This window comes from Hevea brasiliensis, chromosome 14 (genome assembly GCF_030052815.1).
Source record: "Hevea brasiliensis isolate MT/VB/25A 57/8 chromosome 14, ASM3005281v1, whole genome shotgun sequence".
Lineage (NCBI taxonomy): Eukaryota > Viridiplantae > Streptophyta > Magnoliopsida > Malpighiales > Euphorbiaceae > Hevea > Hevea brasiliensis.
The window spans coordinates 86,145,427-86,160,600 of NC_079506.1; the positions used below are offsets into that span (position 1 = coordinate 86,145,427).

Here is a 15,174-nt window from a genome sequence, read left to right on the forward strand (position 1 = left end):
GGGAATCTTCAAGTTCTCGTTCCACCTCCGCTATCCTCTCCTCATAATGCTTCATCCGCTCTTCTATTCTAGTGATGTAGTCGTTAGCAGAGGAGAGCTGAGCTTGTGCAGCTGAGGCATCTTGGACTGCCTTAAGGATCTCCTTCTTTAAGGTGTGGGCTTTCTCTCTGACTACGTGCTGATTTGCAATGGCCTCTAAGCCCAAGCTCATTGTCTGAGGTAAGATATCATCCATGCTCTCCTCTGCCAACCGGTTCCAATCTTCTTGGAAGCAGATGGAAGCTCCCATGACTTTGGCCAGGCCGGGATTTCCCCTTGTAGAGCGGTTCCTTTCCAACGATTGGATCAGAAGTTGAGCACCCCAGGAAAGTGTCCTAACCGTAGGACCTGAAGACTCCCCTTCTACATTGGAAGAGATCGGAGGAGGCAGGGGAGGCAGAAGCTCGATTTGTTGAGGAGCATGAGTGATGACCTCTACATTAGGGATCGTTTGCTCCTGAGATCGGGGAGGAGGGCTCGGCACTTCTACTAATTCATGACGAGGGGTCTGAGCATCAGCAATGGTGGCCCCCTTCATTACCCGCACTTTTTTGGAGACCTCCCTCTTTTGCTTGCGACTCTCCTTGGAAGCATCGCCGCCCGCCATACCTACGCAAAGAAGAAGTCAGTGAGTTCACTAAGATTCAGAAACCAGAGATATGGGTAGTACCAGGGCCGAGGTCAGAGAGCTGAAGCTCGTATTCTTCGTCAGTAATCAGCCGCATCATCCAATACTTCAGTTCGGCGATCACCGCGTCTAAGCAAGAGAATTTCTGGGTGGACGCTTGAGACTTTAACTCTTTCACCATGGCGTCTTCATCCTTATTTAAGGCGATCTTCTTCGGGATCGGAGCGACCAAATGTTGCCAACTCCGTGGGATACCCTCAAAGCCATTTCGAATCTTGCTCCTCAAATTAAAGAACCAGTTCTTCCAATTCTTAAATGAAAAAGGGAGATCGGTAAAGAGGGAGCAGTTAGGCTTAGCCTGAAAGAACCAGAACTCATCATCCTTCTTTCGGGCAAGCCTATGTAGCTCAGCAAAGACTTTAGCTGTGGGTTCCAGTCCCTTAGCTCGGCAGAGGCCCCGGAAAGCTATTAGAGTCCGCCAGGAGTTTGGATACACTTGAGCTACCGAGACGTGGTGGAACTTTAGGATGGCCTTATAAAATTTGTTCAAAGGGAAACGGAGCCCGGCTTTCAGCTGCTCTTTATACACCATGATGAGATCACTATCATCGAAAAAGTGATCGGCCCGATGATCGCCATGGCATTTGATCAGTTCAACGGAGTCGATCCGCAGATTGTACTCCTGACTTATAGATTGGAGATCGGTTTCTCTCAAGACTGAAGGTAACTCATCAATTGGCAAGTTTTCTCTCCTCAAAGACGCCCTTCGCCTTGATCCAGTAGCCGGTCCAGTAATCGGAATGATGGCCATGCTGGTTCAGCCGCCTGATCTAATCACATCGCCCTCTTCTGAGGTCCACAAGACATGGACGAAAGGCGGGCTTGCGGCTCTCTGACCCTCGACGCCATTCATTTTCAGAAAAAACAAAAGAAATTAACCGAGAAAAAGAATCAAAATCCTTACCGGAATGTGATCGGTGCCGGAAAAGCTTGAAAAATGAGAGAATGCTGAGATTGCTAAGGGGGTTCTGAAAATGACACAACGACGCAATTGACTTAACCTCCCCCTATTTATACCCGTTTGAGCATTTAATGCTCACGAAGTCCCAAGCGGCGCATCGGTTAGCGAAATTGGTTCGCTTTCCTGACACGTCGAAGGAAGATTTCAGAAACACAATAATAAAATCAAATTAAAGAGATCGGTTAGCTAGGGTTATCGGATTGAGCAAACTTTCAAAACCACGGATCGGCTAATGGCGATTCATTTAGCGACCAGATCGGATGCACTTATCAAAGATCAGAAAATAAATAGTGCGATAATGAAACAAGATGTTTAAATTAAATTTCATTTCAAAAGATCGGATTACATTAGTTGGGTGATCTCAAAGGTCGGATTACATCAGTTAGGCGATCTCAAAAGATCGGATTATATTATTTGGGCGATCTCTAAAGATCAGCACTACATCTCACTTAGTAACGGCCTATATCAAAGCCTAGTCTTGTGACTGAATCAAAAGATGTGTTTGATCAGAAAGCCGGCCACAAGTATTGGATAGATGTGCAGCTCAGATAGGGTGACTATGACTCTCATGATGGTGAGCGGAGTCATCATCGATGTCATCGATCAGAACTGAAGGGATGCCAGATGTGGTGAGGGGCCAAATGAACTTCAAGAGGCGGTCACCGACATTAAGATTGAAATTAGCAGTCCTCTCGCCCGAGATCAGTTCACCGATTATATCGGTAGACCGATTCGAGATCAGCACGATCATCACTTTCGATCTTGATCGGTAAATTAGTCTGGTTCCCTCACTGTCATTAGATGTTGCCCTCATGGTTCTCCGATCTCTGAGATCGTAAATTTTCAAGCCTATGGCAAAGAAAACAGTCGAAAAAAGATCGAAAGCAGTCACCATAGTCGGAATTGTTACCGGAGAAGTTAGAATAGTAGAAATGGAGAAATGGAAGGAGGAGAAGTGAAGTGTGAAGGAACTTTCTCACTGGTGCATATATATAGGGCCTGAGCATTTATTGCATACAGAAACCGAAGCGGATGCATCGATAACTGAAGAATTAATTGCTTTGACTAGGACAGGTCGGATAAAGAGGAAAGTTCTAAAATGGGAGAGATCGGGAAGCGATGAGGGATCCGATATGAGAAAGATCGGAAAAGAATAGGGTTATAATAGAGAGATCGGAAGGAATAGAGATCGGAAAGCACAAAGAGGATAAAATGACTTCCAATAACTCTCGTCATAATCAGAGTCGAGTTAGTTAAAGCGTTGCAGATGTGATCAAATCTTCACTGCACGCCTCATTTGCAGAATCGCCCACATTGCTGACAGATGCCAAAACAGTTATGGCAGTCCTGTACATCTCAATCTCCACCGTTGATCATACTTGTAAGGACGAACCCGGAGCCCTTGGATCAAAAGCAGACGACAGGTTCGGTGCTTTTCATTCCCAGCCCTCGGATCCATCTTGTATGACAAGACCCTGAGCCGTTGGATTAAGAAGAGAAAGGACGGATATTCTGAATAGGATCCCAGCCGTCCATTTTGATTCTCTTTAATTCTCAGACATCGGATTATGTCCTTTTGAATCCAAACCCTTCGTCTCCTCAGGAGAGATCCTAACCTTTCATTAGGAGCACCCGTTCCCTATAAATACCTGCATGCAATACTGTAGAAGGGACGGACGAAAAAGGTGGTGGTGATTATAGTGGAAAGGCTCTGAAATTTAATTCAGTCTTGCTACTTTGTCATTCTAAGCTTTCAAGAAACTTTAGAAATCAGTTTTCTTAAGTATCTTCATCGAAGGAGTTTTGAACCCTGAAATCTCCATTTTTAGTGCTTGTTCATCGCTCCGAAGGGCCATTTGCTTTACTCAGTTTCATTCCCACCTCCTCGATATCATTATATTATTCTCCTCATCCAACTTCATTCTGAACTGGTTCCTGCTACGTCGAGTAAGTTTTAGTCTTTTGGCTGTCGGTTTCCATCTTCACAAAGCTTATGGATACCAGAGTCAGCTCAACAGCCTCAACCTCCCACAGGTAAGTGTCTAGACTGTCATTTTGCCGAATGCTCGTGTTTCATTTTATCTGTTTTTATTCTTGAAATTTCCATTATGTTCAATCGCATTAAAAATCCCAATGTAGATTATTCAGGCCGATAGTTGTTTCCTAAGTCTACTTCTTTTATTCACTGGTAAACTTTATTATTTCTTCTTAGTTTTCATTTTCCTTTGAAAGTAGGTGTCCTGGTCGTGGGCAACTCGTAGGTAACTTAAAAGATATTGGTAGAAGTATCTTAACGTGAAAGTTTTTTTTTCGAACAAATAAAAATAATAAAAGGTCAAATAGTAGGTCAGAGAAATAAGTTACAAGGTCGGGCTACTAAACAAGCCCAGGAGATAACATAATAGAGCGGGAATCGAGATAAGATCAGGTTCTGGACTAATAACCAAAAGAGATCGGATATTGCCAACCAAAGAGTTCTGATAAGGCGATCACATAGGAGATCGGTGAGAAGTTCAGTCTTGCATTCACCCTCTAGTTATAAGGCTCTGTGGGTTAGGAGAAGCTCTGCACCGGTTTCTTGCGCCCCCACTCAGCCAGAATCCTTAGTCCAAGGTCCTTACGATATGCGATCATGACAAACACTCTAAGAGATCGGGGGAGAGTTCTTACCTGATTCTCATTTAAATAAAACATGGAGATCGGAGGAGAGTTCTTATCCGAGATCCTCTGCTTAAATTTTGAACCGAATACTCTAAGAGATCGGGGAAGAGTTCTTACCTGATTCTCATTTAAATAAAACATGGAGATCGGAGGAGAGTTCTTATCCGAGATCCTCCACTGAAAAACTTCAAACCGAATACTCTAAGAGATCGGGGGAGAGTTCTTACCTGATTCTCAACCAAAATTTTAACAAAATATGTGGAGATCGGAGGAGAGTTTTTATTCGAGATCCTTCACTTAAATATTTAACGAACATACTTTAAGAGATCAGGGGAGAGTTCTTACCTGATTCTCAGCTAAAATTTTAATAAAACATACGGAGATCAAAGGAGAGTTCTTATTCGAAATCTGCCACTTAAATTAAATACATCAAGGGATAGGGAGAGAGTCCTTACCTGAATTCTCTCAACTAAAACCTGAATCAAAACACCACGACTTCAATATATAAAATAAACCTTAGACAAAATCTGCTATCCGACACTTACTCACTAAGGGTTATCTCATGTACTCATGTTCTTGAGTAGCCCCGAATAGTGAAATATCAAAAGTTCATTTTCCCTTATGAAGCAATAACATCGTCCCCCAACCCCCCCAAATTACCAATTTCAATTTATAAAGAGCATAATGTTAAATCTGCTTACCCTCATTGAGGGATGAGGTGGGGTGCCTAACACCTTCCCCACCCATTTAAGGACCCCGAACCTAGAATCTCTGTTTTCAAAGTGGTTGCTTTTTTTATTTACCTTCACAAATGGTTTTCTTTAATTTCCCTCAAAATTATAGTGGCGACTCCTCACTTTTCCCACTTCGGTGAAGAGCTTCGTCCAGGCGACCGCAAAATACCTTGCGACAAACCTCCTTGTACATAAGTACACAAAGAGGTCTTCCTAAATGTAAAGCCTCTCTAACTTCTCTTTCCTTCACATACAAACTCATTCTTTTCTCTTCACTCTCCTTTTGTCCCGAGCTTTCCTTTCTCTCATTTGCTCTCATTTTCTTTTCTTTTGTTTCTCTTTTTCTCTCTTTTTCTTCTCTCTTCTCTCTTCTCTTTCTTTTCACTCTCATCCAGCTCGGCCTCTCTAAGTTTTTCTCTCTAAGTTTCTTTCTTTTCTTCAATGGATCTAAGAATCCTCATTTGATCTTCATGCACTTGAGCTGGTGTCATAGGAAGCAATGAGTATGTTCGACCTTCCTTAGTGACTGTGTACCTGTTCTTCCTACCATCATGCACAACACTTCTGTCATACTGCCATGGACTGCCCAATAAAAGATGCATAGCAACCATAGGCACAACATCACAAAGTACCTCATCATGATACTTGCCAATGGTGAATAGCACCACCACCTGTTTTATAACCCTTAACTTCCCACAATCATTCAACCATTGCAAGCCATATGGTTTTGGATGTGTAGTAGTAGGCAAACCCAACTTGTCCACCAAAAGTGAACTAGCCACATTACAATAGCTCCCACCATCTACAATCACACTACACAACTTGTCATTCACCAAGCACCTAGTATGGAAGATGTTCTCCCTTTGCATTTCATCACCACACTCCATACTCACTTGTGCACTAAGTGTGCGCATGGTAACAAGGATATTGCCATCCATAGGTGGCTGATCTCCCTCATCGTAGCAATCATCCTCATGCTCATCAACATTATGAGATTCTTCCTCTCTTTCCTCTTCACTTTCTAACTCTCCATTTTCCCTAACAACCATCACTCTTTTATTTGGACATTGTGAGGCATAATGTCCATTTCCCAAACACTTAAAACACTTCAATTCTCTAGTCCTAGTAGGAACTCCCTTGTTCTTCTCCTCTACTTTCTCCTTTCCTTTCCATTCTTCTTTTTTGAATTTGGGAACTTCTTTCTCCACCCTTGAAGGACCAGACCAATTCAAATTCCAATTACTCCTAGGAGCCGAATGGTTGGTTGGTGCATATCTAGCCACATTCTTTCTTTTTAGTTGCTTCTCCACTTTAAGTGTTATTTGAAGCATATCCTCCGCCTCCACACAAGGTTGCAGCTCCACAATATTAGCAATTTCAGGATTTAATCCATTCAAAAAGCGAACCATTGTAGCTTCCCAATCCTCCTCAATATCAGCTCTAATCAAAGCTATCTTCATGGCCTTGTAGTATTCTTCGACACTTTTAGTACCTTGAGTAAGTTTTTGTAACCTTTGAAGCAGCTCTCTATGGTAGTAAGGTGTCACAAACCTGTTTTTCAAGATTCCCTTCATTTCATCCCATGTCTCCACGGTTCTTTGCCCATTTCTCCTCCTTCTACTCAACAACTGATCCCACCATACAATTGCATACTCTTTGAATTCTACAGCTGCTAACTTCACTTTCTTCTCTTCAGAATAATGGTGGCACTCAAAAATTAACTCCACCTGTCTCTCCCACTCCAAATAAACATCTGGATTATCCTTCCCATGAAAAGGTGGAATTTGCATTTTTATAATAGCTAAATTCCCATCAACTCTCTCCTCATTCCCATCTCTATCCCAATGATCACCAAACCTAAAATTTCTACCATCCCTTCTTCCCCTAGGCCCTCTACCCCTAGGTGGTCTATACCCTCTTCCACCATAATGGTAGTTGCCATAGTCATAAGCTTTATCATACTCATCATCATTCCATTCAGCTTCTTCATACCCTTCATTCCTATGTTCTACCCGAAATCTACCTTCATTTCTATTCTGATTTCCCACATTTGCTCCCCCATCATTCCTCCTATTTCTATCTTCTCTGTCCCTGCTCATCTCTTCCATAATCCTAGTCATTTCATTTCTCATTCCTCTCAATGCATCCAATTCATCTCTGAAGTCATTCATTTGCAAATTCATCCTTTCAAAGCTTTGTGCTACAGATTCTTTAAAAACTCGATCAACTCCCTTTTTTCTTCATTACCTCCACTACTACCACTTGTCTCTTGGAATTGAGACATGATTTGGCTACAAGAAAAGGAAGTTAGTAGAAATGACTCACCCTCTCAAGTGTTTAGCTTAAGTGTTTTCGCACAAATTTCAGGCTCTTACCATCTTTTGGCACTCACACACTCTTGCCTTTTACCACTCAAGAGTTTGCTTCCCTTGTTCCTTTGGGAACTAAAATTCACAAACAAGCACAAATACTTGCTAATTTTATCAAAAATAATCAACAAACAAAACTGGAAGAAACGAAATTGCAATAACCAGAGAGTGTGACACTAGAGCCAAAGAAATGGAAGACACCAAAGGTAGAAGCAAATGTAAACTAAATGGTATGATTTTTGAAAACTGTATGAGAGACAACCCAATAGAATGATATCAAGCTCAAACTTCCAATTTCATAGCCAACTTTGCACAAATACCAGCAGTTCACACAATTAACCAAAAATATGCACCAATTTTGGTTCACCACACAAACGAATATATTTTGATCTGAAATTTGGTAGACATAGGCAGCCCAATACTGACTAACTACTGGTAAAATTTCAGGAGTTTCTGGATGGGTTTACTAGGTGAACTAAATTTGATCAGGTCTGTCACAAAATTTTGGTTCGGTAGGCAAACAATGTCACAAAATCCCGAAAATTGACACAAAAACTACTGAAATGGAGTATAATCAGCCTGTAAAGTTTCAAAGTTTTCTGGATTGGTTTGGTATGTTAACTAAATTTGATTAGGTCTACCGCAAAAATTAGTTCGATATGCAAACAGTGGAATTTTCACATCAAATTTGGCATGTGAGGTGTCTAGTAATACCCAAAGTTGTTGGTAGATTATCAGGCTCAAATTCAATGTTTAACTTCACAATTCATAATTTCATCACTTATGTCAGCTTGCCAATTTTTTTCAGCACAACACAACTCAGCAATATATGCAGTAGCTAATTCAAGAATTTTCATTTACAATCCAATCTCATTCAATGCGATTCAATCTCAATTCAAATTCAATCAACTCAATCCAATCTCTTTTTTTTTTTTTCTTTTTTTTTTCATCTTTTATACTGATGCAAAGGATAAAAATTGCAGAATCAACTATTGATACCACTCAAGTAATTTGGCAATCCAAATCAAGTTCTACCCACTAGCACACAAGCACATCCCAAGCTTTAATTACCCAATTTAACATATTCAGACTTGATATCATATAACTCAAGAGGCAAATAGCTAGTATCAAAGATAGGTTTCAGCTTGATTAACTCTAATCCTACAGACAAACTCAAGGAAAACAAGATGAACAAGAGATTTAATCTAAGATTAAGGAAAATCTTACACTAAAATTAACACTGCCGAGTTTCAGCCAGCAAGAGTTCAAACAAAAAAAAAAGAAAAATCAGTACCCTAAGATGCAAATTTGATTTGGCTACAAAGAACAAGGTACCAGATGAAGAAACTAATAGATATCTAAAGGTCCAACAATGGCTGACTATTATAGTTAACCAAACAAAAAAGAAAAAGTAGTTTTAATGGATAAATACCTTTTTAGATGCCAAGGCTCTGATACCAAAATGATGAGCACTCCTAGGATGCCAAGAAACACAACATCTAAAGATTGGAACCAAGATCTTTAATCATCCAAACAAGGCAGAATTTCAGATTGAAAACCCAAGTGTCAATGCACAAATAGTAACAAGCTAAAGCATATTGATCATCAAAATAAGACTAGCAAGGGGTTCATGTTGTTAGAATCCAAGTTCTTTCAAGAAACATGGAAGAAACATAGAAGAAACTCAAGCTCCAGCAATGGAGTTCTCTCCCTAATGTTCACACTAAAACTAGAAAAAAATGAAGGCTGTCAAATACAATATGAATATCTTGGGTTATATATAGTATCTCTAAAACCCTAAAAGTGTGCCAAAACCCTAAAAAGACAAAAATACAAGGCTCCTCAATCAGATGGGGCGTCTCCATAGGGGGGGGACCATTTGGGACCACTTACTTTATGGCAGCCCTTTATGTGGTGGGGACCATAAGGTAGCAGCAACACTTTAGGTGGTAGCAGCCTTTTTTTAATGTAGTGGGGACCAATAAAAAGTGTCAGCACATGGCAAATCCAAATAAGCATAAGAAGCTCCTCCAATCCACTTGGCCGAATGGTCTTGTGCCAAGTCATGCTGATGTGGCAAAGTCACGCTGATGTGGCGCCACTTGTCAAGTCTCCCATGCCAACTTGTGTGAGAATGATCCACCTAGATTCCAACAATATGCAAGAAAGTCCTACATGGCAATTTTGATCCCCCTTGTATTCACAATGCTCCAACACCAATGTTTGCAGCTCTCTAGCTCTGGCTCTGGTGATGGGTCCTCTAAATAATGGCATAGGCACTGGTGCTTCTTCATCATATTATAATTTCTTAGGACTAAACTAAGAGCAACTATATTATTTAAGTACATATAATTATATTAATAAATATATTAAAATTTTGGTTAGATTTCTTTAATATATCCTCTATTAATATTAAATTGCTTATGTTATTAAATTATTATTGAAATTAATTAAATTTGTTTGTAATACATATTAAATGGGTACATGAAACTAATGAATTAATTAGTTTTTAAAAAAAAGTGGACCATAATATTTTTTTTTTTTAGGGAGTGGGCCATAATTTAGAATAAGTGAAAAAAGAGAATGAGTTATCTTAATAGAACAGAGAGAATAAAAATTTATAATTATATCTATTCCCTATAGACATTTGTGATACGTCAAGTGAGAAGGTTGTATCTTAAAATTTTAAGATAGTACATTGCAAATGACAAACAAAACCTTAACAATAGTGTTGCCAATAAAATATAATTTATGAGATGTTTTTTGCTAATTTATACAATAGTAATAAATATGTTTTGCTTAAGTGTTGTCAACCATTTGCCTTTTCGGATATTTCAAGAGCTACCAAAAACTTGAAATTAACATAGCAAAAGCCAAAAGGATAAAAATTTTGTGTTAAAATATTGAATCAAATTTGTAGCAAAATATGATAGTCATTAAAAATAATAAATGCTACAAGTGTGTTTCACCAATTGTTCAAGGAAAACAACTTCTCGCAAAAAGCTGCTCACATTTGGAAAAAATTATTTTATTATTTTTCTGTTATTATAAATAAAATTTATCTAATTTAATTAAAATATTAAAAAATAATTTTTCCAACAACAACGACTTCAACATTAATGCCAAACAGATCCTACATTATTTTTTAGTTACAATTGTTCAGGGAAAGGGAATCCATAAGCCAAGAGCTTGAAATCAAGTCATTGGTACAGACATAATACACAACAAAAATAATCCGACATGTTCATCTTTTTTTTCAAAACATATAGTCTGGAAAAGAATTTTTTTTGGCCTGTTTTTTATGTCCAGTGATGGCTAGCAGTATCCAGGAGGAAATTGGCCGGCCTTGGAAGGACTTCCACTGTTTACGGGTTTACCAATGGTTTCAGAACTCACTGTAGAGGGAAAGTCGAATGATTGTGCTTTTTTTACCTCTATAAAAGCCATGCTCTAGTTTGACATTTGCATAGAAATTAGTAGCAAGAAACTCCCAGCTCCCAGTCTCAGGGCACTTGCTCAAATGGCAAGCCAAAATTGCCCACATCCAAGGCTTCTCCTTATTATAAGCCTCACCTGTAGTCTTGTTATAAGCTGCCATGGCACACCTGAAACAGATAGAAAGGCATTCAATTTCATCTCTAATAGTTTTTGCTTTGCTCTTAATTCTATGAATTTCATCAGTCTTTTTATGTTAGTACTGTTTTTGTTTTTGTCATTCTCATTTCATTCTTATCTGCCATTATAGCAAGCTAAACAAGGAAATCACAAGCCCTTTTTCTTCTACCATTTTTTCTGGGATTTGAAGTTAAACATTTATAAGAGATATCGACTTTGGCATAATGAGTGCTTATACCCACACACTAGCTTAATCTTTTCCCCCTAATGGAGAAAAATAAGAGACAGCTCACCTTAGAAAAATTTAGCCATTACACCCACAAATATATAACTAGATCCCACCACTAATTGAAAACTTTAGTAAAGTTTAGAATAACTACACAAATAGACACAACATGTAGCAAACATTATCGAAATATAACATTTGAATAAAACTTGGCAATTTGTGGATGCAGACATTTATTGTGTACATGGGTGACCGTCCAAAGGGTGATTTTTCTGCAACAGCTTTTCATACCAGCATGCTACAAGAGGTTGTTGGCAGGTTAACATTTTAACTAGACTTAAATTTTAAGAGGCTAAAATGTGACCTAATAAGATAACTAGTAATTTCAATTTGGGATTAGTAAGTTTGTCCATCCAGTGAGGTTTAAGAAGGAGCTAACTCTCTTAGTGGATTAATTTAACAGTGGTGCATCAGATTTTTTGGTCCACAGCTATCACAGGAGCTTCAATGGCTTTGTTGCTAAGTTGACTGAAGAGGAGAAGCAGAAACTGGAAGGGCACTATTCAGTTTGAAATGAATAAACCGAACTGAACCACTTTAATTCGGTAATTCAGTTCGATTTTTAAGATAATTCAGTTTGATTTAGTTCGGTTCGGTTCGATTCGATTTTGTATTTTAAGAATTTCAGTTATATCAGTTCGATTTAGTTTTGGAGAAAAAAATCAATTGAATCAAACCGAACCGAATTATTTTATTTATTTTTATAGGGAATTTATGAATTATATGTAATTATATATATATATATATATATATATATATATATATATATAAATTGTTTAATTTCAGTGTTTAATGGTTATTAGGTTCAAACCAAAGTCAAAATCGGACTCAATAACTTGAAAATCAAATCTAAATTAAAAAATTCATCAAAATTCAAAAACTGATCGGTTCAAACCAAACTGAACTGAAATAGAGCGGCGCGGTTCGATTTGGTTTGAACCAAATACTTAGCTCTACTAGAAGGCAGGTGTAAAGAGCACATAGAGGAAAATTTTATATATTCAAACAGAGGAAAACCCACATTAGAATTAATAACTCTGATGTAAGTTTTGGTCGTTTTGTCTTTTCCAGGTATGGAAGGTGTAGTGTCTGTGTTCCCTAGTGAAAAGAAGAAACTCCATACAACACGGTCCTGGAACTTCATGGGTTTCCCCTTGAATGTTACAAGATCAACTTATGAAAGTGACATCATTATTGGAATGCTCGACTCAGGAATTTGGCCTGAGTCTGAAAGTTTTAATGACAAAGGATTTGGTCCACCTCCAACCAAATGGAAGGGCATTTGCCAAGGATCCTCCAATTTCACATGCAACAAGTAAGCTTTAAGCCCTTTGTTTCTGACTTAGACAAGCAAACGCATACAAAAATTTTTAAAGGAATATCCTAACCTTTTGAAATTTTTATGTGTTCGTAGCAAAGTAATTGGAGCTCGATACTACCACAGCGAAGGAGAAGTAGGTCCAGGAGAAATTGCTTCACCAAGAGATTCAGAAGGCCATGGGACCCACACTGCATCAACAGCAGCAGGGGACGTAGTTAGCCATGCAAGCTTACTAGGCGTTGCTTCAGGGACTGCTCGAGGAGGCCTTCCCTCCGCCCGTATAGCTGTGTACAAGATATGTTGGTCTGATGGCTGTTCAGATGCTGACATTCTTGCAGCATTTGATGATGCTATTGCTGATGGAGTTGATGTAATATCTCTTTCAGTAGGAGGGTGGCCTCTGGACTATTTTCAAGATTCAATTGCCATTGGAGCTTTCCATTCAATGAAGAATGGTATTCTCACATCCAATTCTGCTGGTAATTCAGGTCCTCGATCTGAAAGTGTCTTAAACTTTTCACCTTGGGCTCTTTCTGTTGCTGCAAGCACCATAGACAGAAAGTTTGTAAGCCAGGTGAAGCTAGGTAATGGAGCAATTTATGAGGTGAGCATGCAAGTCTCAGTCCTAACAATTTCTCTTCCCACCTTTTTCAAATTTTTTATGTTTATCACTGATCATTATATCATCTCAAGGATTAGTTGTTAAACTATGACAATAAGTTAAGGGAACCATACAAATGTAACTTTCTTCCAATGTAGGGACTCTCAATAAATACTTTCGATCTTGGAAATACTATGTACCCTATCATCTATGGTGGAGAAGCACCAAACCAAACTGCAGGATATGAAGGGATCTCTTCCAGGTAAAAAGGAGCATAAAGAATGTTGAATCTATTGTATTCTGATTTAGCAGCATGTAATTACAATTAGATGAAAGAGAAGTGTACATGTACAATGTCTACACTGAAATGCAGGTTGTGCACCTCAGGCAGCTTGAACAAGACTCTGGTGGAAGGGAAAATTGTTCTGTGTGATGCTGCAACAATTGGGAGTGGAGCCATAGCTGCTGGTGCAGTTGGCTCCATAATGCAAAATGGATTTTTCAAAGATTTGGCCAGTAGTTATATTTTACCGGCTTCCGTATTAGGAATGAGTGATGGAGCTGATATTTTGCAGTATCTAAACTCGGCTAGGTACTTCTGCAATTCATTTCATAGTATATTGGTGAATGCAGACATACTGGTTAAATGATCTAATTTGGGTTTTTTTTTTGGATCCAGCAGTGAGCCAACTGCAACAATATTGAAGAGCATCGAAATTAAGGATGAATTAGCCCCAGCTGTGGTTATATTTTCTTCAAGGGGGCCCAATCCATTAACAAGGGACATTCTGAAGGTAAAATGAAGGAAAAACTATCTATCTTAATTCCTTCTATATCACAGACTCTTTCTACTTCCTGTAACTTCTTAACCATCATGTGCAGCCTGACCTAACAGCTCCTGGAGTGGACATTATAGCAGCATGGTCTGGAGCTTCTACTGTGACAGGATATGAAGGAGATAATAGATTTGTTCAATACAACATAACCTCTGGCACATCCATGTCTTGCCCGCACGCATCTGGTGCAGCAGCTTATGTCAAGTCATTTCACCCAACATGGTCTTCTGATGCAATTAAGTCTGCTCTAATGACAACAGGTAATGTCTATGAATGTTTCCATGAATGCTATTTTCCAAATGGATCTCAAAAGCATAATTTTATGGCATGAATCTACAGCAAGTAACTAACTCCTAGAATTTAACCTTCCATTGCAGCATATCCCATGAATCCTGACACAAACCCAGACGCAGAGTTTGCTTATGGATCAGGTCACATAAATCCTATTAAGGCCACAGATCCAGGTTTAGTATATGATGCTGGAGAGATAGATTATGTTAAATTTCTATGTGGACAAGGGTATGGCACTAGACAACTTCAACTTGTCACTGGAGATCAAAGCGCATGCTCTGCAGAAACCAATGGAACTGTTTGGGATCTGAATTACCCTTCTTATACTCTATCTACCAAGTATGGGGAATCTATAACTCGCACTTTCCAAAGAACTGTCACAAATGTTGGGTCACAAATATCTACTTACAAGGCAATTATAAATGCACCAGCAGGACTTAAAATTCAGGTTCAACCAAGTGTTCTTTCCTTCCAGTCCCTTGGGCAGAAACAATCTTTTGTTGTGACAGTAGAAGCTACAATGATCAAAACTATGATCTCTGGTTCTTTGGTTTGGGATGATGGGTTGCATCAAGTGAGAAGTCCTATAGTGGCACATGTTACCTATCCTTGATTAAAGTTTGAGTACTGCCAGACACAAAATGAACAAATAATAATAATTAAAAAAAAAAGACAGAGTCTTTTGTTTCAGATGCGATGCAATTATGTGTTTTTTGTATCAATCACATACAAGATAGTGAATCAAACAGCTAATTAAATTAAGGGTTTAACT

At 38.9% G+C, this 15,174-nt stretch overlaps 1 pseudogene; it reads left to right on the forward strand.

The window, feature by feature from the left end:
• Positions 1 to 12,426: 12,426 nt before the first annotated feature.
• LOC110667080 (cucumisin-like) lies at positions 12,427 to 15,027 on the forward strand (annotated as a pseudogene).
• The last annotated feature ends 147 nt before the right edge of the window (positions 15,028 to 15,174 follow it).